Source organism: Pseudophryne corroboree (genome assembly GCF_028390025.1).
Source record: "Pseudophryne corroboree isolate aPseCor3 chromosome 7 unlocalized genomic scaffold, aPseCor3.hap2 SUPER_7_unloc_5, whole genome shotgun sequence".
NCBI lineage: Eukaryota > Metazoa > Chordata > Amphibia > Anura > Myobatrachidae > Pseudophryne > Pseudophryne corroboree.
In genome coordinates, this window is record NW_026967614.1 from 29,086 (window position 1) to 53,098 (window position 24,013).

The 24,013-nt window shown below is 34.6% G+C and overlaps 3 non-coding genes across 3 annotated transcripts; all 3 read right to left on the reverse strand.

The window, feature by feature from the left end:
• Nucleotides 1–1,558: 1,558 nt before the first annotated feature.
• On the reverse strand, nt 1,559–1,632 carry TRNAS-ACU (transfer RNA serine (anticodon ACU)). The gene has a single exon. It is a non-coding gene; the product is annotated as a tRNA-Ser (tRNA).
• Nucleotides 1,633–14,192: 12,560 nt separating this feature from the next.
• TRNAS-ACU (transfer RNA serine (anticodon ACU)) lies at nt 14,193–14,266 on the reverse strand. Its single transcript has one exon. It is a non-coding gene; the product is annotated as a tRNA-Ser (tRNA).
• A 6,488-nt stretch (nt 14,267–20,754) lies between these two features.
• Nucleotides 20,755–20,828, reverse strand: TRNAS-ACU (transfer RNA serine (anticodon ACU)). Its single transcript has one exon. It is a non-coding gene; the product is annotated as a tRNA-Ser (tRNA).
• Between the last annotated feature and the right edge of the window lie 3,185 nt (nt 20,829–24,013).

Here is a 24,013-nt window from a genome sequence, read left to right on the forward strand (position 1 = left end):
TTCAGTAGACATTGAAATGAGGATGCATCTTGCTGCCTTTCCAATGAAGCAAGTTTAATTTAGTAATAGGTGAAAAACCATCCTTACAAAGGTGTTAATCAGAGACTTGGCTTTGTGGACACTTTTCAGAGAACAAATTTGTTAGCATAAAAATAAAGCCAGAAAATGAAGAGCTGTTTAATCACTCTATTGGATTTTTTTGCCAGCATATTTCTTTTTCTCTGCAACCCACTGCTAAATTGTGCTTCCTAGCTGTTTTTATAAAATCACTGAATCAAATCTAACTCTGATTACATCAGAGAAGGCCAGGTACCCTACACCATAAGAGGGGGTTTGAAATTTTGACTTGTCTACTTAAAGATCACCAAAATCTGATAACAAGGTCAATTACGTCCCTGGGTGGGATTGAACCACCAACCTTTTGGTTAATAGCCGTGCACACTAACTGATTGCGCCACAGAGACACTTTGCGAAAGTCCTTACTGACAAAGGCTAATAAGCATTCATCTAAAACGTTTCCTAGAAAAACTTTAAAAAGTCAATAATCTGGAGAGTTTTTGTAAGATGTTTCTTCCATCAACCAACGAAGAAACACATTGGTACTTTCCCATGATGAGTGAGTGCTTCAGGATCTCTTGCACTTACATGTGCAGCAGAGTACAGCAATGGAAGCATGCTGGGCCCATAACCCAGCGGTAGGCAGATTGAAACTATCCTCTGCTATATGCATTTTTTTTGTTAATTAAAGTAATCCAAAACTGGGATTGATATTTTGGCTCTTTTATTTTTACTTAAAGTACAATAACTTTTACCATTTTAATTTGTTTTAATAGTATATTGACAGTATTGTTTTCTTTTAAAAATCCACTTAATTTTCTTTACCCTATTATTAAAATGGTAATTGACAAAAACAAACTACATTGTCACCAGAAGAGCAATACAAAATGTACAAGTGATATATTAAAATCATCTTTCCAGCTTGAATTTCAATGATGCATTGGGGCAACGATTTTGTGAGAAACATCTTCACCCTTAAATAAAGATTTTCTTAATTCCTTACCTGTGTGCTAATTAGATATCACCTTGTTTTCACATTAAACAGACTTCCACATGAGAAAGCAGCAAGGATGCATTGGCGTTAATGTTTCCTGGTGTCAACCTGTATTATTTCAGTAGACATTGAAATGAGGATGCATCTTGCTGCCTTTCCAATGAAGCAAGTTTAATTTAGTAATAGGTGAAAAACCATCCTTACAAAGGTGTTCATCAGAGACTTGGCTTTGTGGACACTTTTCAGAGAACAAATTTGTTAGCATAAAAATAAAGCCAGAAAATTAAGAGCTGTTTAATCACTCAATTGGATTTTTTTGCCAGCATATTTCTTTTTCTCTGCAACCCACTGCTAAATTGTGCTTCCTAGCTGTTTTTATAAAATCACTGAATCAAATCTAACTCTGATTACATCAGAGAAGGCAAGGTACCCTACACCATAAGAGGGGATTTGAAATTTTGACTTGTCTACTTAAAGATCACCAAAATCTGATAACAAGGTCAATTACGTCCCTGGGTGGGATTGAACCACCAACCTTTTGGTTAGTAGCCGGACACACTAACCGATTGCGCCACAGAGACACTTTGCAAAAAGTACATACTGACAAAGACTAATAAGCATTCATCTAAAATGTTTCCTAGAAAAACCTTAAAAAGTCAATAATCTGGAGAGTTTTTGTAAGATGTTTCTTCCATCCACCAACGAAGAAACACATTGGTACTTTCCCATGATGAGTGAGTGCTTCAGGATCTCTTGCACTTACATGTGCAGCAGAGTACTGCAATGGAAGCATGCTGGGCCCATAACCCAGAGGTAGGCAGATTAAAACTATCCTCTGCTATATGCATTTTTTTTGTTAATTAAAGTAATCCAAAACTGGGATTGATATTTTTGCTCTTTTATTTTTCATTAAAGTACAATAACTTTTACCATTTTAATTTGTTTTAATAGTATATTGAAAGTATTGTTTTCTTTTAAAAATCCACTTAATTTTCTTTACCCTATTATTAAAATGGTAATTGACAAAAACAAACTACATTGTCAGCAGAAGAGCAATACAAAATGTACAAGTGATATATTAAAATCATCTTTCCAGCTTGAATTTCAATGATGCATTGGGGCAACGATTTTGTGAGAAACATTTTCACCCTTAAATAAAGATTTTCTTAATTCCTTACCTGTGTGCTAATTAGATATCACCTTGTTTTCACATTAAATAGACTTTTACATGAGAAAGCAGCAAGGATGCAGTGGCGTTAATGTTTCCTGGTGTCAACCTGTATTATTTCAGTAGACATTGAAATGAGGATGCATCTTGCTGCCTTTCCAATGAAGCAAGTTTAATTTAGTAATAGGTGAAAAACCATCCTTACAAAGGTGTTAATCAGAGACTTGGCTTTGTGGACACTTTTCAGAGAACAAATTTGTTAGCATAAAAATAAAGCCAGAAAATGAAGAGCTGTTTAATCACTCTATTGGATTTTTTTGCCAGCATATTTCTTTTTCTCTGCAACCCACTGCTAAATTGTGCTTCCTAGCTGTTTTTATAAAATCACTGAATCAAATCTAACTCTGATTACATCAGAGAAGGCCAGGTACCCTACACCATAAGAGGGGGTTTGAAATTTTGACTTGTCTACTTAAAGATCACCAAAATCTGATAACAAGGTCAATTACGTCCCTGGGTGGGATTGAACCACCAACCTTTTGGTTAATAGCCATACACACTAACTGATTGCGCCACAGAGACACTTTGCAAAAGTACATACTGACAAAGGCTAATAAGCATTCATCTAAAACGTTTCCTAGAAAAACTTTAAAAAGTCAATAATCTGGAGAGTTTTTGTAAGATGTTTCTTCCATCAACCAACGAAGAAACACATTGGTACTTTCCCATGATGAGTGAGTGCTTCAGGATCTATTGCACTTACATGTGCAGCAGAGTACAGCAATGGAAGCATGCTGAGCACATAACCCAGAGGTAGGCAGATTGAAACTATCCTCTGCTATATGCATTTGTTTTTGTTAATTAAAGTATTCCAAAACTGGGATTGATATGTTGGCTCTTTTATTTTTACTTACAGTACAATAACTTTTACCATTTTAATTTGTTTTAATAGTATATTGACAGTATTGTTTTCTTTCAAAAATCCACTTAATTTTCTTTACCCTATTATTAAAATGGTAATTGACAAAAACAAACTACATTGTCACCAGAAGAGCAATACAAAATGTACAAGTGATATATTAAAATCATATTTCCAGCTTGAATTTCAATGATGCATTGGGGCAACGATTTTGTGAGAAACATTTTCACCCTTAAATAAAGATTTTCTTAATTCCTTACCTGTGTGCTAATTAGATATCACCTTGTTTTCACATTAAACAGACTTCCACATGAGAAAGCAGCAAGGATGCAGTGGCGTTAATGTTTCCTGGTGTCAACCTGTATTATTTCAGTAGACATTGAAATGAGGATGCATCTTGCTGCCTTTCCAATGAAGCAAGTTTAATTTAGTAATAGGTGAAAAACCATCCTTACAAAGGTGTTAATCAGAGACTTGGCTTTGTGGACACTTTTCAGAGAACAAATTTGTTAGCATAAAAATAAAGCCAGAAAATTAAGAGCTGTTTAATCACTCAATTGGATTTTTTTTGCCAGCATATTTCTTTTTCTCTGCAACCCACTGCTAAATTGTGCTTCCTAGCTGATTTTATAAAATCACTGAATCAAATCTAACTCTGATTACATCAGAGAAGGCCAGGTACCCTACACCAGAACAGGGGGATTTGAAATTTTGACTTGTCTACTTAAAGATCACCAAAATCTGATAACAAGGTCAATTACGTCCCTGGGTGGGATTGAACCACCAACCTTTTGGTTAATAGCCGTGCACACTAACTGATTGCGCCACAGAGACACTTTGCAAAAGTCCATACTGACAAAGGCTAATAAGCATTCATCTAAAATGTTTCCTAGAAAAACTTTAAAAAGTCAATAATCTGGAGAGTTTTTGTAAGATGTTTCTTCCATCAACCAACGAAGAAACACATTGGTACTTTCCCATGATGAGTGAGTGCTTCAGGATCTCTTGCACTTACATGTGCAGCAGAGTACAGCAATGGAAGCATGCTGGGCCCATAACCCAGCGGTAGGCAGATTGAAACTATCCTCTGCTATATGCATTTTTTTTTGTTAATTAAAGTAATCCAAAACTGGGATTGATATTTTGGCTCTTTTATTTTTACTTAAAGTACAATAACTTTTACCATTATAATTTGTTTTAATAGTATATTGACAGTATAGTTTTCTTTAAAAAAATCCACTTAATTTTCTTTACCCTATTATTAAAAGGGTAATTGACAAAAACAAACTACATTGTCACCAGAAGAGCAATACAAAATGTACAAGTGATATATTAAAATCATCTTTCCAGCTTGAATTTCAATGATGCATTGGGGCAACGATTTTGTGAGAAACATTTTCACCCTTAAATAAAGATTTTCTTAATTCCTTACCTGTGTGCTAATTAGATATCACCTTGTTTTCACATTAAACAGACTTCCACATGAGAAAGCAGCAAGGATGCAGTGGCGTTAATGTTTCCTGGTGTCAACCTGTATTATTTCAGTAGACATTGAAATGAGGATGCATCTTGCTGCCTTTCCAATGAAGCAAGTTTAATTTAGTAATAGGTGAAAAACCATCCTTACAAAGGTGTTAATCAGAGACTTGGCTTTGTGGACACTTTTCTGAGAACAAATTTGTTAGCATAAAAATAAAGCCAGAAAATGAAGAGCTGTTTAATCACTCAATTGGATTTTTTTTGCCAGCATATTTCTTTTTCTCTGCAACCCACTGCTAAATTGTGCTTCCTAGCTGTTTTTATAAAATCACTGAATCAAATCTAACTCTGATTACATCAGAGAAGGCCAGGTACCCTACACCATAAGAGGGGGTTTGAAATTTTGACTTGTCTACTTAAAGATCACCAAAATCTGATAACAAGGTCAATTACGTCCCTGGGTGGGATTGAACCACCAACCTTTTGGTTAATAGCCATACACACTAACTGATTGCGCCACAGAGACACTTTGCAAAAGTACATACTGACAAAGGCTAATAAGCATTCATCTAAAACTTTTCCTAGAAAAACTTTAAAAAGTCAATAATCTGGAGAGTTTTTGTAAGATGTTTCTTCCATCAACCAACGAAGAAACACATTGGTACTTTCCCATGATGAGTGAGTGCTTTAGGATCTATTGCACTTACATGTGCAGCAGAGTACAGCAATGGAAGCATGCTGGGCACATAACCCAGAGGTAGGCAGATTGAAACTATCCTCTGCTATATGCATTTTTTTTTTGTTAATTTTAGTAATCAAAACTGGGATTGATATTTTTGCTTTTTTATTTTTACTTAAAGTACAATAACTTTTACCATTTTAATTTGTTTTAATAGTATATTGACAGTATAGTTTTCTTTAAAAAATCCACTTAATTTTCTTTACCCTATTATTAAAAGGGTAATTGACAAAAACAAACTACATTGTCACCAGAAGAGCAATACAAAATGTACAAGTGATATATTAAAATCATCTTTCCAGCTTGAATTTCAATGATGCATTGGGGCAACGATTTTGTGAGAAACATCTTCACCCTTAAATAAAGATTTTCTTAATTCCTTACCTGTGTGCTAATTAGATATCACCTTGTTTTCACATTAAACAGACTTCCACATGAGAAAGCAGCAAGGATGCAGTGGCGTTAATGTTTCCTGGTGTCAACCTGTATTATTTCAGTAGACATTGAAATGAGGATGCATCTTGCTGCCTTTCCAATGAAGCAAGTTTAATTTAGTAATAGGTTAAAAACCATCTTTACAAAGGTGTTAATCAGAGACTTGGCTTTGTGGACACTTTTCAGAGAACAAATTTGTTAGCATAAAAATAAAGCCAGAAAATGAAGAGCTGTTTAATCACTCAATTGGATTTTTTTTGCCAGCATATTTCTTTATCTCTGCAACCCACTGCTAAATTGTGCTTCCTAGCTGTTTTTATAAAATCAATGAATCAAATCTAACTCTGATTACATCAGAGAAGGCCAGGTACCCTACACCATAACAGGGGGTTTTAAATTTTGACTTGTCTACTTAAAGATCACCAAAATCTGATAACAAGGTCAATTACGTCCCTGGGTGGGATTGAACCACCAACCTTTTGATTAGTAGCCGGACACACTAACCGATTGCGCCACAGAGACACTTTGCAAAAAGTACATACTGACAAAGGCTAATAAGCATACATCTAGAACGTTTCCTAGAAAAACTTTAAAAAGTCAATAATCTGGAGAGTTTTTGTAAAATGTTTCTTCCATCAACCAACGAAGAAACACATTGGTACTTTCCATTGATGACTGAGTGCTTCAGGATCTCTTGCACTTACATGTGCAGCAAAGTACTGCAATGGAAGCATGCTGGGCCCATAACCCAGAGGTAGGCAGATTAAAACTATCCTCTGCTATATGCATTTTTTTTGTTAATTAAAGTAATCCAAAACTGGGATTGATATTTTTGCTCTTTTATTTTTCATTAAAGTACAATAACTTTTACCATTTTAATTTGTTTTAATAGTATATTGAAAGTATTGTTTTCTTTTAAAAATCCACTTAATTTTCTTTACCCTATTATTAAAATGGTAATTGACAAAAACAAACTACATTGTCACCAGAAGAGCAATACAAAATGTACAAGTGATATATTAAAATCATCTTTCCAGCTTGAATTTCAATGATGCATTGGGGCAACGATTAATAATCTGGAGAGTTTTTGTAAGATGTTTCTTCCATCAACCAATGAAGAAACACATTGGTACTTTCCCATGATGAGTGAGTGCTTCAGGATCTCTTGCACTTACATGTGCAGCAGAGTACTGCAATGGAAGCATACAGGGCCCATAACCCAGAGGTAGGCAGATTGAAACTATCCTTTGCTATATGCATTTTTTTTGTTAATTTAAGTAATCAAAACTGGGATTGATATTTTTGCTCTTTTATTTTTACTTAAAGTACAATAACTTTTAGCATTTTAATTTGTTTTAATAGTATATTGACAGTATAGTTTTCTTTAAAAAATCCACTTAATTTTCTTTACCCTATTATTAAAAGGGTAATTGACAAAAACAAACTACATTGTCACCAGAAGAGCAATACAAAATGTACAAGTGATATATTAAAATCATCTTTCCAGCTTGAATTTCAATTATGCATTTGGGCAACGATTTTGTGAGAAACATCTTCACCCTTAAATATTTACTTAATTCCTTACCTGTGTGCTAATTAGATATCACCTTGTTTTCACAATAAACAGACTTCTACATGAGAAAGCAGCAAGGATGCAGTGGCGTTAATGTTTCCTGGTGTCAACCTGTATTATTTCAGTAGACATTGAAATGAGGATGCATCTTGCTGCCTTTCCAATGAAGCAAGTTTAATTTAGTAATAGGTGAAAAACCATCCCTACAAAGGTGTTAATCAGAGACTTGGCTTTGTGGACACTTTTCAGAGAACAAATTTGTTAGCATAAAAATAAAGCCAGAAAATGAAGAGCTGTTTAATCACTCAATTGGATTTTTTTTGCCAGCATATTTCTTTTTCTCTGCAACCCACTGCTAAATTGTGCTTCCTAGCTGTTTTTATTAAATCACTGAATCAAATCTAACTCTGATTACATCAGAAAAGGCCAGGTACCCTACACCATAACAGGGGGTTTGAAATTTTGACTTGTCTACTTAAAGATCACCAAAATCTGATAACAAGGTCAATTACGTCCCTGGGTGGGATTGAACCACCAACCTTTTGGTTAGTAGCCGGATACACTAACCGATTGCGCCACAGAGACACTTCGCTAAAAATACATTCTGACAAAGGCTAATAAGCATACATCTAGAACGTTTCCTAGAAAAACTTTAAAAAGTCAATAATCTGGAGAGTTTTTGTAAAATGTTTCTTCCATCAACCAACGAAGAAACACATTGGTACTTTCCCATGATGAGTGAGTGCTTCAGGATCTCTTGCACTTACATGTGCAGCAAAGTACTGCAATGGAAGCATGCTGGGCCCATAACCCAGAGGTAGGCAGATTGAAACTATCCTTTGCTATATGCATTTTTTTTGTTAATTTAAGTAATCAAAACTGGGATTGATATTTTTGCTCTTTTATTTTTACTTGAAGTACAATAACTTTTACCATTTTAATTTGTTTGAATAGTATATTGACAGTATAGTTTTCTTTAAAAAATCCACTTAATTTTCTTTACCCTATTATTAAAAGGGTAATTGACAAAAACAAACTACATTGTCACCAGAAGAGCAATACAAAATGTACAAGTGATATATTAAAATCATCTTTCCAGCTTGAATTTCAATGATGCATTGGGGCAACGATTTTGTGAGAAACATCTTCACCCTTAAATAAAGATTTTCTTAATTCCTTACCTGTGTGCTAATTAGATATCACCTTGTTTTCACATTAAACAGACTTCCACATGAGAAAGCAGCAAGGATGCAGTGGCGTTAATGTTTCCTGGTGTCAACCTGTATTATTTCAGTAGAAATTGAAATGAGGATGCATCTTGCTGCCTTTCCAATGAAGCAAGTTAAATTTAGTAATAGGTGAAAAACCATCCCTACAAAGGTGTTAATCAGAGACTTGGCTTTGTGGACACTTTTCAGAGAACAAATTTGTTAGCATAAAAATAAAGCCAGAAAATGAAGAGCTGTTTCATCACTCAATTGGATTTTTTTTGCCAGCATATTTCTTTTTCTCTGCAACCCACTGCTAAATTGTGCTTCCTAGCTGTTTTTATAAAATCAATGAATCAAATCTAACTCTGATTACATCAGAGAAGGCCAGGTACCCTACACCATAACAGGGGGTTTGAAATTTTGACTTGTCTACTTAAAGATCACCAAAATCTGATAACAAGGTCAATTACATCCCTGGGTGGGATTGAACCATCAACCTTTTGGTTAGTAGCCAGACTCACTAACCGATTGCGCCACAGAGACACTTTGCAAAAAGTACATACTGACAAAGGCTAATAAGCATACATCTAGAACGTTTCCTAGAAAAACTTTAAAAAGTCAATAATCTGGAGAGTTTTTGTAAGATGTTTCTTCCATCAACCAACGAAGAAACACATTGGTACTTTCCCATGATGAGTGAGTGCTTCAGGATCTCTTGCACTTACATGTGCAGCAGAGTACTGCAATGGAAGCATGCTGGGCCCATAACCCAGAGGTAGGCAGATTGAAACTATCCTTTGCTATATGCATTTTTTTTGTTAATTTAAGTAATCAAAACTGGGATTGATATTTTTGCTCTTTTATTTTTACTTAAAGTACAATAACTTTTACCATTTTAATTTGTTTTAATAGTATATTGACAGTATAGTTTTCTTTAAAAAATCCACTTAATTTTCTTTACCCTATTATTAAAAGGGTAATTGACAAAAACAAACTACATTGTCACCAGAAGAGCAATACAAAATGTACAAGTGATATATTAAAATCATCTTTCCAGCTTGAATTTCAATGATGCATTGGGGCAACAATTTTGTGAGAAACATCTTCACCCTTAAATAAAGATTTTCTTAATTCCTAACCTGTGTGCTAATTAGATATCACCTTGTTTTCACATTAAACAGACTTCTACATGAGAAAGCAGCAAGGATGCAGTGGCGTTAATGTTTCCTGGTGTCAACCTGTATTATTTCAGTAGACATTGAAATGAGGATGCATCTTGCTGCCTTTCCAATGAAGCAAGTTTAATTTAGTAATAGGTGAAAAACCATCCCTACAAAGGTGTTAATCAGAGACTTGGCTTTGTGGACACTTTTCAAAGAACAAATTTGTTAGCATAAAAATAAAGCCAGAAAATGAAGAGCTGTTTAATCACTCAATTGATTTTTTCTGCCAGCATATTTCTTTTTCTCTGCAAACCACTGCTAAATTGTGCTTCCTATCTGTTTTTATAAAATCACTGAATCAAATCTAACTCTGATTACATCAGAGAAGGCCAGGTACCCTACACCAGAACAGGGGGATTTGAAATTTTGACTTGTCTACTTAAAGATCACCAAAATCTGATAACAAGGTCAATTACGTCCCTGGGTGGGATTGAACCACCAACCTTTTGGTTAATAGCCGTGCACACTAACTGATTGCGCCACAGAGACACTTTGCAAAAGTCCATACTGACAAAGGCTAATAAGCATTCATCTAAAATGTTTCCTAGAAAAACTTTAAAAAGTCAATAATCTGGAGAGTTTTTGTAAGATGTTTCTTCCATCAACCAACGAAGAAACACATTGGTACTTTCCCATGATGAGTGAGTGCTTCAGGATCTCTTGCACTTACATGTGCAGCAGAGTACAGCAATGGAAGCATGCTGGGCCCATAACCCAGCGGTAGGCAGATTGAAACTATCCTCTGCTATATGCATTTTTTTTTGTTAATTAAAGTAATCCAAAACTGGGATTGATATTTTGGCTCTTTTATTTTTACTTAAAGTACAATAACTTTTACCATTATAATTTGTTTTAATAGTATATTGACAGTATAGTTTTCTTTAAAAAAATCCACTTAATTTTCTTTACCCTATTATTAAAAGGGTAATTGACAAAAACAAACTACATTGTCACCAGAAGAGCAATACAAAATGTACAAGTGATATATTAAAATCATCTTTCCAGCTTGAATTTCAATGATGCATTGGGGCAACGATTTTGTGAGAAACATTTTCACCCTTAAATAAAGATTTTCTTAATTCCTTACCTGTGTGCTAATTAGATATCACCTTGTTTTCACATTAAACAGACTTCCACATGAGAAAGCAGCAAGGATGCAGTGGCGTTAATGTTTCCTGGTGTCAACCTGTATTATTTCAGTAGACATTGAAATGAGGATGCATCTTGCTGCCTTTCCAATGAAGCAAGTTTAATTTAGTAATAGGTGAAAAACCATCCTTACAAAGGTGTTAATCAGAGACTTGGCTTTGTGGACACTTTTCTGAGAACAAATTTGTTAGCATAAAAATAAAGCCAGAAAATGAAGAGCTGTTTAATCACTCAATTGGATTTTTTTGCCAGCATATTTCTTTTTCTCTGCAACCCACTGCTAAATTGTGCTTCCTAGCTGTTTTTATAAAATCACTGAATCAAATCTAACTCTGATTACATCAGAGAAGGCCAGGTACCCTACACCATAAGAGGGGGTTTGAAATTTTGACTTGTCTACTTAAAGATCACCAAAATCTGATAACAAGGTCAATTACGTCCCTGGGTGGGATTGAACCACCAACCTTTTGGTTAATAGCCATACACACTAACTGATTGCGCCACAGAGACACTTTGCAAAAGTACATACTGACAAAGGCTAATAAGCATTCATCTAAAACTTTTCCTAGAAAAACTTTAAAAAGTCAATAATCTGGAGAGTTTTTGTAAGATGTTTCTTCCATCAACCAACGAAGAAACACATTGGTACTTTCCCATGATGAGTGAGTGCTTTAGGATCTATTGCACTTACATGTGCAGCAGAGTACAGCAATGGAAGCATGCTGGGCACATAACCCAGAGGTAGGCAGATTGAAACTATCCTCTGCTATATGCATTTTTTTTTTGTTAATTTTAGTAATCAAAACTGGGATTGATATTTTTGCTTTTTTATTTTTACTTAAAGTACAATAACTTTTACCATTTTAATTTGTTTTAATAGTATATTGACAGTATAGTTTTCTTTAAAAAATCCACTTAATTTTCTTTACCCTATTATTAAAAGGGTAATTGACAAAAACAAACTACATTGTCACCAGAAGAGCAATACAAAATGTACAAGTGATATATTAAAATCATCTTTCCAGCTTGAATTTCAATGATGCATTGGGGCAACGATTTTGTGAGAAACATCTTCACCCTTAAATAAAGATTTTCTTAATTCCTTACCTGTGTGCTAATTAGATATCACCTTGTTTTCACATTAAACAGACTTCCACATGAGAAAGCAGCAAGGATGCAGTGGCGTTAATGTTTCCTGGTGTCAACCTGTATTATTTCAGTAGACATTGAAATGAGGATGCATCTTGCTGCCTTTCCAATGAAGCAAGTTTAATTTAGTAATAGGTTAAAAACCATCTTTACAAAGGTGTTAATCAGAGACTTGGCTTTGTGGACACTTTTCAGAGAACAAATTTGTTAGCATAAAAATAAAGCCAGAAAATGAAGAGCTGTTTAATCACTCAATTGGATTTTTTTTGCCAGCATATTTCTTTATCTCTGCAACCCACTGCTAAATTGTGCTTCCTAGCTGTTTTTATAAAATCAATGAATCAAATCTAACTCTGATTACATCAGAGAAGGCCAGGTACCCTACACCATAACAGGGGGTTTTAAATTTTGACTTGTCTACTTAAAGATCACCAAAATCTGATAACAAGGTCAATTACGTCCCTGGGTGGGATTGAACCACCAACCTTTTGATTAGTAGCCGGACACACTAACCGATTGCGCCACAGAGACACTTTGCAAAAAGTACATACTGACAAAGGCTAATAAGCATACATCTAGAACGTTTCCTAGAAAAACTTTAAAAAGTCAATAATTTGGAGAGTTTTTGTAAAATGTTTCTTCCATCAACCAACGAAGAAACACATTGGTACTTTCCATTGATGACTGAGTGCTTCAGGATCTCTTGCACTTACATGTGCAGCAAAGTACTGCAATGGAAGCATGCTGGGCCCATAACCCAGAGGTAGGCAGATTAAAACTATCCTCTGCTATATGCATTTTTTTTGTTAATTAAAGTAATCCAAAACTGGGATTGATATTTTTGCTCTTTTATTTTTCATTAAAGTACAATAACTTTTACCATTTTAATTTGTTTTAATAGTATATTGAAAGTATTGTTTTCTTTTAAAAATCCACTTAATTTTCTTTACCCTATTATTAAAATGGTAATTGACAAAAACAAACTACATTGTCACCAGAAGAGCAATACAAAATGTACAAGTGATATATTAAAATCATCTTTCCAGCTTGAATTTCAATGATGCATTGGGGCAACGATTAATAATCTGGAGAGTTTTTGTAAGATGTTTCTTCCATCAACCAACGAAGAAACACATTGGTACTTTCCCATGATGAGTGAGTGCTTCAGGATCTCTTGCACTTACATGTGCAGCAGAGTACTGCAATGGAAGCATACAGGGCCCATAACCCAGAGGTAGGCAGATTGAAACTATCCTTTGCTATATGCATTTTTTTTGTTAATTTAAGTAATCAAAACTGGGATTGATATTTTTGCTCTTTTATTTTTACTTAAAGTACAATAACTTTTACCATTTTAATTTGTTTTAATAGTATATTGACAGTATAGTTTTCTTTAAAAAATCCACTTAATTTTCTTTACCCTATTATTAAAAGGGTAATTGACAAAAACAAACTACATTGTCACCAGAAGAGCAATACAAAATGTACAAGTGATATATTAAAATCATCTTTCCAGCTTGAATTTCAATTATGCATTTGGGCAACGATTTTGTGAGAAACATCTTCACCCTTAAATAAAGATTTACTTAATTCCTTACCTGTGTGCTAATTAGATATCACCTTGTTTTCACAATAAACAGACTTCTACATGAGAAAGCAGCAAGGATGCAGTGGCGTTAATGTTTCCTGGTGTCAACCTGTATTATTCAGTAGACATTGAAATGAGGATGCATCTTGCTGCCTTTCCAATGAAGCAAGTTTAATTTAGTAATAGGTGAAAAACCATCCCTACAAAGGTGTTAATCAGAGACTTGGCTTTGTGGACACTTTTCAGAGAACAAATTTGTTAGCATAAAAATAAAGCCAGAAAATGAAGAGCTGTTTAATCACTCAATTGGATTTTTTTTGCCAGCATATTTCTTTTTCTCTGCAACCCACTGCTAAATTGTGCTTCCTAGCTGTTTTTATTAAATCACTGAATCAAATCTAACTCTGATTACATCAGAAAAGGCCAGGTACCCTACACCATAACAGGGGGTTTGAAATTTTGACTTGTCTACTTAAAGATCACCAAAATCTGATAACAAGGTCAATTACGTCCCTGGGTGGGATTGAACCACCAACCTTTTGGTTAGTAGCCAGACACACTAACCGATTGCACCACAGAGACACTTTGCAAAAAGTACATACTGACAAAGGCTAATAAGCATACATCTAGAACGTTTCCTAGAAAAACTTTAAAAAGTCAATAATCTGGAGAGTTTTTGTAAGATGTTTCTTCCATCAACCAACGAAGAAACACATTGGTACTTTCCCATGATGAGTGAGTGCTTCAGGATCTCTTGCACTTACATGTGCAGCAGAGTACTGCAATGGAAGCATGCTGGGCCCATAACCCAGAGGTAGGCAGATTGAAACTATCCTTTGCTATATGCATTTTTTTTGTTAATTTAAGTAATCAAAACTGGGATTGATATTTTTGCTCTTTTATTTTTACTTAAAGTACAATAACTTTTACCATTTTAATTTGTTTTAATAGTATATTGACAGTATAGTTTTCTTTAAAAAATCCACTTAATTTTCTTTACCCTATTATTAAAAGGGTAATTGACAAAAACAAACTACATTGTCACCAGAAGAGCAATACAAAATGTACAAGTGATATATTAAAATCATCTTTCCAGCTTGAATTTCAATGATGCATTGGGGCAACAATTTTGTGAGAAACATCTTCACCCTTAAATAAAGATTTTCTTAATTCCTAACCTGTGTGCTAATTAGATATCACCTTGTTTTCACATTAAACAGACTTCTACATGAGAAAGCAGCAAGGATGCAGTGGCGTTAATGTTTCCTGGTGTCAACCTGTATTATTTCAGTAGACATTGAAATGAGGATGCATCTTGCTGCCTTTCCAATGAAGCAAGTTTAATTTAGTAATAGGTGAAAAACCATCCCTACAAAGGTGTTAATCAGAGACTTGGCTTTGTGGACACTTTTCAAAGAACAAATTTGTTAGCATAAAAATAAAGCCAGAAAATGAAGAGCTGTTTAATCACTCAATTGATTTTTTCTGCCAGCATATTTCTTTTTCTCTGCAAACCACTGCTAAATTGTGCTTCCTATCTGTTTTTATAAAATCACTGAATCAAATCTAACTCTGATTACATCAGAGAAGGCCAGGTACCCTACACCAGAACAGGGGGTTTGAAATTTTGACTTGTCTACTTAAAGATCACCAAAATCTGATAACAAGGTCAATTACGTCCCTGGGTGGGATTGAACCACCAACCTTTTGGTTTATAGCCGTACACACTAACTGATTGCGCCACAGAGACACTTTGCAAAAGTACATACTGACAAAGGCTAATAAGCATTCATCTAAAACGTTTCCTAGAAAAACTTTAAAAAGTCAATAATCTGGAGAGTTTTTGTAAGATGTTTCTACCATCCACCAACGAAGAAACACATTGGTACTTTCCCATGATGAGTGAGTGCTTCAGGATCTCTTGCACTTACATGTGCAGCAGAGTACTGCAATGGAAGCATGCTGGGCCCATAACCCAGAGGTAGGCAGATTAAAACTATCCTCTGCTATATGCATTTTTTTTGTTAATTAAAGTAATCCAAAACTGTGATTGATATTTTTGCTCTTTTATTTTTCATTAAAGTACAATAACTTTTACCATTTTAATTTGTTTTAATAGTATATTGAAAGTATTGTTTTCTTTTAAAAATCCACTTAATTTTCTTTACCCTATTATTAAAATGGTAATTGACAAAAACAAACTACATTGTCACCAGAAGAGCAATACAAAATGTACAAGTGATATATTAAAATCATCTTTCCAGCTTGAATTTCAATGATGCATTGGGGCAACGATTTTGTGAGAAACATTTTCACCCTTAAATAAAGATTTTCTTAATTCCTTACCTGTGTGCTAATTAGATATCACCTTGTTTTCACATTAAACAGACTTCCACATGAGAAAGCAGCAAGGATGCAGTGGCGTTAATGTTTCCTGGTGTCAACCTGTATTATTTCAGTAGACATTGAAATGAGGATGCATCTTGCTGCCTTTCCAATGAAGCAAGTTTAATTTAGTAATAGGTGAAAAACCATCCTTACAAAGGTGTTAATCAGAGACTTGGCTTTGTGGACACTTTTCAGAGAACAAATTTGTTAGCATAAAAATAAAGCCAGAAAATGAAGAGCTGTTTAATCACTCAATTGGATTTTTTTTGCCAGCATATTTCTTTTTCTCTGCAACCCACTGCTAAATTGTGCTTCCTAGCTGTTTTTATAAAATCACTTAATCAAATCTAACTCTGATTACATCAGAGAAGGCCAGGTACCTTACACCATAAGAGTGGGTTTGAAATTTTGACTTGTCTACTTAAAGATCACCAAAATCTGATAGCAAGGTCAATTACGTCCCTGGGTGGGAATGAACCACCAACCTTTTGGTTAATAGCCATACACACTAACTGATTGCGCCACAGAGACACTTTGCAAAAGTCCATACTGACAAAGGCTAATAAGCATTCATCTAAAACGTTTCCTAGAAAAACTTTAAAAAGTCAATAATCTGGAGAGTTTTTGTAAGATGTTTCTTCCATCAACCAACGAAGAAACACATTGGTACTTTCCCATGATGAGTGAGTGCTTCAGGATCTATTGCACTTACATGTGCAGCAGAGTACAGCAATGGAAGCATGCTGGGCACATAACCCAGAGGTAGGCAGATTGAAACTATCCTCTGCTATATGCATTTTTTTTTTAAATTTATTAAAGTAATCCAAAACTGGGATTGATATGTTGGCTCTTTTATTTTTACTTACAGTACAATAACTTTTACCATATTAATTTGTTTTAATAGTATATTAAAAGTATTGTTTTCTTTCAAAAATCCACTTAATTTTCTTTACCCTATTATTAAAATGGTAATTGACAAAAACAAACTACATTGTCACCAGAAGAGTAATACAAAATGTACAAGTGATATATTAAAATCATCTTTCCAGCTTGAATTTCAATGATGCATTGGGGCAACGATTTTGTGAGAAACATTTTCACCCTTAAATAAAGATTTTCTTAATTCCTTACCTGTGTGCTAATTAGATATCACCTTGTTTTCACATTAAACAGACTTCCACATGAGAAAGCAGCAAGGATGCAGTGGCGTTAATGTTTCCTGGTGTCAACCTGTATTATTTCAGTAGACATTGAAATGAGGATGCATCTTGCTGCCTTTCCAATGAAGCAAGTTTAATTTAGTAATAGGTTAAAACCCATCTTTACAAAGGTGTTAATCAGAGACTTGGCTTTGTGGACACTTTTCAGAGAACAAATTTGTTAGCATAAAAATAAAGCCAGAAAATGAAGAGCTGTTTAATCACTCAATTGGATTTTTTTTGCCAGCATATTTCTTTTTCTCTGCAACCCACTGCTAAATTGTGCTTCCTAGCTGTTTTTATAAAATCACTGAATCAAATCTAACTCTGATTACATCAGAGAAGGCCAGGTACCCTACACCAGAACAGGGGGTTTGAAATTTTGACTTGTCTACTTAAAGATCACCAAAATCTGATAACAAGGTCAATTACGTCCCTGGGTGGGATTGAACCACCAACCTTTTGGTTAATAGCCATGCACACTAACTGATTGCGCCACAGAGACACTTTGCAAAAGTCCATACTGACAAAGGCTAATAAGCATTCATATAAAACTTTTCCTAGAAAAACTTTAAAAAGTCAATAATCTGGAGAGTTTTTGTAAGATGTTTCTTCCATCAACCAACGAAGAAACACATTGGTACTTTCCCATGATGAGTGAGTGCTTCAGGATCTCTTGCACTTACATGTGCAGCAGAGTACTGCAATGGAAGCATGCTGGGCCCATAACCCAGAGGTAGGCAGATTGAAACTATCCTTTGCTATATGCATTTTTTTTTGTTAATTTAAGTAATCAAAACTGGGATTGATGTTTTTGCTCTTTTATTTTTACTTAAAGTACAATAACTTTTACCATTTTAATTTGTTTTAATAGTATATTGTAGAAAAGGGAATTGGTCCCTCCAAAGAAATGGGGAACCAAAGAGAAAAAGCCTCTTTGTGGGTGCACTCTTTCAAAAACAATATATATATATGTTATCTTTCAATATTTATTGTGTAAAAAATTATACTTTATTTCGACAATTAAAAATGATGTGTATAGAAAAAAGGGCAAAAATACCTATTGGTATACCCTATAGAACAGATAAATAAGGTACAAAGGTGATTATGTCTCATATAATAAGCTCCTCCAAAATAACAATGTATCTCAAAAGATTCTTTGTAATAGTTTGTAGCAACCCCTGTATATAGTGGTGTGTTTTAGAGTGAGGGCAATAATACCAAAACTCTTAACACGGGATGCGATTTAATAAAATCTGAAATGGAGGAGAGTTGATTAATTACATGCTAGGCGAAAATTTATATGCTGATAACTTAAGTAGGCAAAAAAGGATTATATAGCACTAATATGCTTATTACTGTACTTGTAAAGTATTACACAGTGATATTAAATGTTACACAATAAATGTCAGAAGTAACAAGTCCCACAGTAGGAAGCCGTAACTGACAATCGTTGAATTACCCGGCTAGGGTGAAACGTACGTCCGCTTCTCAAACACTCTGACGTCATTCTGACGTCTTTCCGGGAATCCCGTGTAACGTTCACGGACCCGGATTCGTAGGCAAAACTCCTTACACGCTTCTCAAGCAAGGATATCCACGGGGGCTACAACAGCAGGACCCTCTCTTAATCAGAGGTATTTCGGCGCGCACTCATTGCGGGACGGGAGTGGGTTTCTTCCTGCAATGACAATATTGTTATCAGGATAACCCCTCTCCGTTTCCCGACAACAGCAAGTAACGCCACTGTCTTCCTTCATACCCGCTCCGGCCGCTGACTCTCTCACCTCCCATTCACTGTGACACCTTTTTCACACATGGGAAGGCAGCAGAAGTCAGTGGATCAACGGCACGGGTACTTTCCAATACTCACCTTTATTATTACAAGGTCAATGTTAACCAATTAATATACCAGTTCTGGTTTTTTAGCATAATCATCCTTGCAGTGAAAATCAATATTTGTTACACCTGATTTAGCAGACAGTATTCGTTGTACGCATTAGCGAGACAAATTGATACAAATATAGTATCTAATTCAACGATTGTCAGTTACGGCTTCCTACTGTGGGACTTGTTACTTCTGACATTTATTGTGTAACATTTAATATCACTGTGTAATACTTTACAAGTACAGTAATAAGCATATTAGTGCTATATAATCCTTTTTTGCCTACTTAAGTTATCAGCATATAAATTTTCGCCTAGCATGTAATTAATCAACTCTCCTCCATTTCAGATTTTATTAAATCGCATCCCGTGTTAAGAGTTTTGGTATTATTGCCCTCACTCTAAAACACACCACTATATACAGGGGTTGCTACAAACTATTACAAAGAATCTTTTGAGATACATTGTTATTTTGGAGGAGCTTATTATATGAGACATAATCACCTTTGTACCTTATTTATCTGTTCTATAGGGTATACCAATAGGTATTTTTGCCCTTTTTTCTATACACATCATTTTTAATTGTCGAAATAAAGTATAATTTTTTACACAATAAATATTGAAAGATAATATATATATATATTGTTTTTGAAAGAGTGCACCCACAAAGAGGCTTTTTCTCTTTGGTTCCCCATTTCTTTGGAGGGACCAATTCCCTTTTCTACAAACATATTTAATACCTCTGGGGTCGCACCGCCAACATATATAGAAATCTCTTGTTTCATTGTAATAAATTCATGACACTCTGATACTGTTGGCTCAACATGATTTAATGAAATCAACTGTAGCAGTGCAGGCAAACTCAAACCCTCTGTTTTAATAGTATATTGACAATATAGTTTTCTTTAAAAAATCCACTTAATTTTCTTTACCCTATTATTAAAAGGGTAATTGACAAAAACAAACTACATTGTCACCAGAAGAGCAATACAAAATGTACAAGTGATCTTTCCAGCTTGAATTTCAATGATGCATTGGGGCAACGATTTTGTGAGAAACATCTTCACCCTTAAATAAAGATTTTCTTAATTCCTTACCTGTGTGCTAATTAGATATCACCTTGTTTTCACATTAAACAGACTTCTACATGAGAAAGCAGCAAGGATGCAGTGGCGTTAATGTTTCCTGGTGTCAACCTGTATTATTTCAGTAGACATTGAAATGAGGATGCATCTTGCTGCCTTTCCAATGAAGCAAGTTTAATTTAGTTATAGGTGAAAAACCATCCCTACAAAGGTGTTAATCAGAGACTTGGCTTTGTGGACACTTTTTAGAGAACAAATTTGTTAGCATAAAAATAAAGGCAGAAAATGAAGAGCTGTTTAATCACTCAATTGGATTTTTCTGCCAGCATATTTTTTTTCTCTGCAACCCATTGCTAAATTGTGCTTCCTAGCTGTTTTTTTATAAAATCACTGAATCAAATCTAACTCTGATTACATCAGAGAAGGCCAGGTACCCTACACCATAAGAGGGGGTTTGAAATTTTGACTTGTCTACTTAAATATCACCAAAACCTGATCACAAGGTCAATTATGTCCCTGGGTGGGATTGAACCACCAACCTTTTGGTTAGTAGCCAGACACACTAACCGATTGCGCCACAGAGACAATTTGCAAAAAGTACATACTGACAAAGGCTAATAAGCATTCATCTAGAACGTTTCCTAGAAAAACTTTAAAAAGTCAATAATCTGGGGAGTTTTTGTAAGAATTTTCTTAAATCAACCAACGAAGAAACACATTGGTACTTTCCCATGATGAGTGAGTGCTTCAGGATCTCTTGCCCTTACATGTGCAGCAGAGTACTGCAATGGAAGCATGCTGGGCCCATTAACCAGAGGTAGGCAGATTGAAACTATCCTCTGCTATATGCATTTTTTTTGTTAATTAAAGTAATCCAAAACTGGGATTGATATGTTAGCTATTTTATGTTTACTTAAAGTACAATAACTTTTACCATTTTAATTTGTTTTAATAGTATATTGACAGTATTGTTTTCTTTCAAAAATCCACTTAATTTTCTTTACCCTATTATTAAAATGGTAATTGACAAAAACAAACTACATTGTCAGCAGAAGAGCAATACAAAATGTACAAGTGATATATTAAAATCATCTTTCCAGCTTGAATTTCAATGATGCATTGGGGCAACGATTTTGTGAGAAACATCTTCACCCTTAAATAAAGATTTTCTTAATTCCTTACCTGTGTGCTAATTAGATATCACCTTGTTTTCACATTAAACAGACTTCCACATGAGAAAGCAGCAAGGATGCATTGGCGTTAATGTTTCCTGGTGTCAACCTGTATTATTTCAGTAGACATTGAAATGAGGATGCATCTTGCTGCCTTTCCAATGAAGCAAGTTTAATTTAGTAATAGGTGAAAAACCATCCTTACAAAGGTGTTCATCAGAGACTTGGCTTTGTGGACACTTTTCAGAGAACAAATTTGTTAGCATAAAAATAAAGCAAGAAAATGAAGAGCTGTTTAATCACTCAATTGGATTTTTTTGCCAGCATATTTCTTTTTCTCTGCAACCCACTGCTAAATTGTGCTTCCTAGCTGTTTTTATAAAATCACTGAATCAAATCTAACTCTGATTACATCAGAGAAGGCAAGGTACCCTACACCATAAGAGGGGAATTGAAATTTTGACTTGTCTACTTAAAGATCACCAAAATCTGATAACAAGGTCAATTACGTCAATGGGTGGGATTGAACCACCAACCTTTTGGTTTATAGCCGTACACACTAACTGATTGCGCCACAGAGACACTTTGCAAAAGTCCATACTGACAAAGGCTAATAAGCATTCATCTAAAACGTTTCCTAGAAAAACTTTAAAAAGTCAATAATCTGGAGAGTTTTTGTAAGATGTTTCTTCCATCCACCAACGAAGAAACACATTGGTACTTTCCCATGATGAGTGAGTGCTTCAGGATCTCTTGCACTTACATGTGCAGCAGAGTACTGCAATGGAAGCATGCTGGGCCCATAACCCAGAGGTAGGCAGATTAAAACTTTCCTCTGCTATATGCATTTTTTTTGTTAATTAAAGTAATCCAAAACTGGGATTGATATTTTTGCTCTTTATTTTTCATTAAAGTACAATAACTTTTACCATTTTAATTTGTTTTAATAGTATATTGAAAGTATTGTTTTCTTTTAAAAATCCACTTAATTTTCTTTACCCTATTATTAAAATGGTAATTGACAAAAACAAACTACATTGTCACCAGAAGAGCAATACAAAATGTACAAGTGATATATTAAAATCATCTTTCCAGCTTGAATTTCAATGATGCATTGGGGGCAACGATTTTGTGAGAAACATTTTCACCCTTAAATAAAGATTTTCTTAATTCCTTACCTGTGTGCTAATTAGATATCACCTTGTTTTCACATTAAACAGACTTCTACATGAGAAAGCAGCAAGGATGCAGTGGCGTTAATGTTTCCTGGTGTCAACCTGTATTATTTCAGTAGACATTGAAATGAGGATGCATCTTGCTGCCTTTCCAATGAAGCAAGTTTAATTTAGTAATAGGTGAAAAACCATCCCTACAAAGGTGTTAATCAGAGACTTGGCTTTGTGGACACTTTTCAGAGAACAAATTTGTTAGCATAAAAATAAAGCCAGAAAATGAAGAGCTGTTTAATCACTCAATTGGATTTTTTTTGCCAGCATATTTCTTTTTCTCTGCAACCCACTGCTAAATTGTGCTTCCTAGCTGTTTTTATTAAATCACTGAATCAAATCTAACTCTGATTACATCAGAAAAGGCCAGGTACCCTACACTATAACAGGGGGTTTGAAATTTTGACTTGTCTACTTAAAGATCACCAAAATCTGATAACAAGGTCAATTACGTCCCTGGGTGGGATTGAACCACCAACCTTTTGGTTAGTAACCGGACACACTAACCGATTGCGCCACAGAGACACTTTGCAAAAAAAGTACATACTGACAAAGGCTAATAAGCATACATCTAGAACGTTTCCTAGAAAAACTTTAGAAAGTCAATAATCTGGAGAGTTTTTGTAAAATGTTTCTTCCATCAACCAACGAAGAAACACATTGGTACTTTCCCATGATGAGTGAGTGCTTCAGGATCTCTTGCACTTACATGTGCAGCAGAGTACTGCAATGGAAGCATGCTGGGCCCATAACCCAGAGGTAGGCAGATTGAAACTATCCTTTGCTATATGCATTTTTTTTTGTTAATTTAAGTAATCAAAACTGGGATTGATATTTTTGATCTTTTATTTTTACTTAAAGTACAATAACTTTTACCATTTTAATTTGTTTTAATAGTATATTGACAATATAGTTTTCTTTAAAAAATCCACTTAATTTTCTTTACCCTATTATTAAAAGGGTAATTGACAAAAACAAACTACATTGTCACCAGAAGAGCAATACAAAATGTACAAGTGATCTTTCCAGCTTGAATTTCAATGAGGCATTGGGGCAACGATTTTGTGAGAAACATCTTCACCCTTAAATAAAGATTTTCTTAATTCCTTACCTGTGTGCTAATTAGATATCACCTTGTTTTCACATTAAACAGACTTCTACATGAGAAAGCAGCAAGGATGCAGTGGCGTTAATGTTTCCTGGTGTCAACCTGTATTATTTCAGTAGACATTGAAATGAGGATGCATCTTGCTGCCTTTCCAATGAAGCAAGTTTAATTTAGTTATAGGTGAAAAACCATCCCTACAAAGGTGTTAATCAGAGACTTGGCTTTGTGGACACTTTTTAGAGAACAAATTTGTTAGCATAAAAA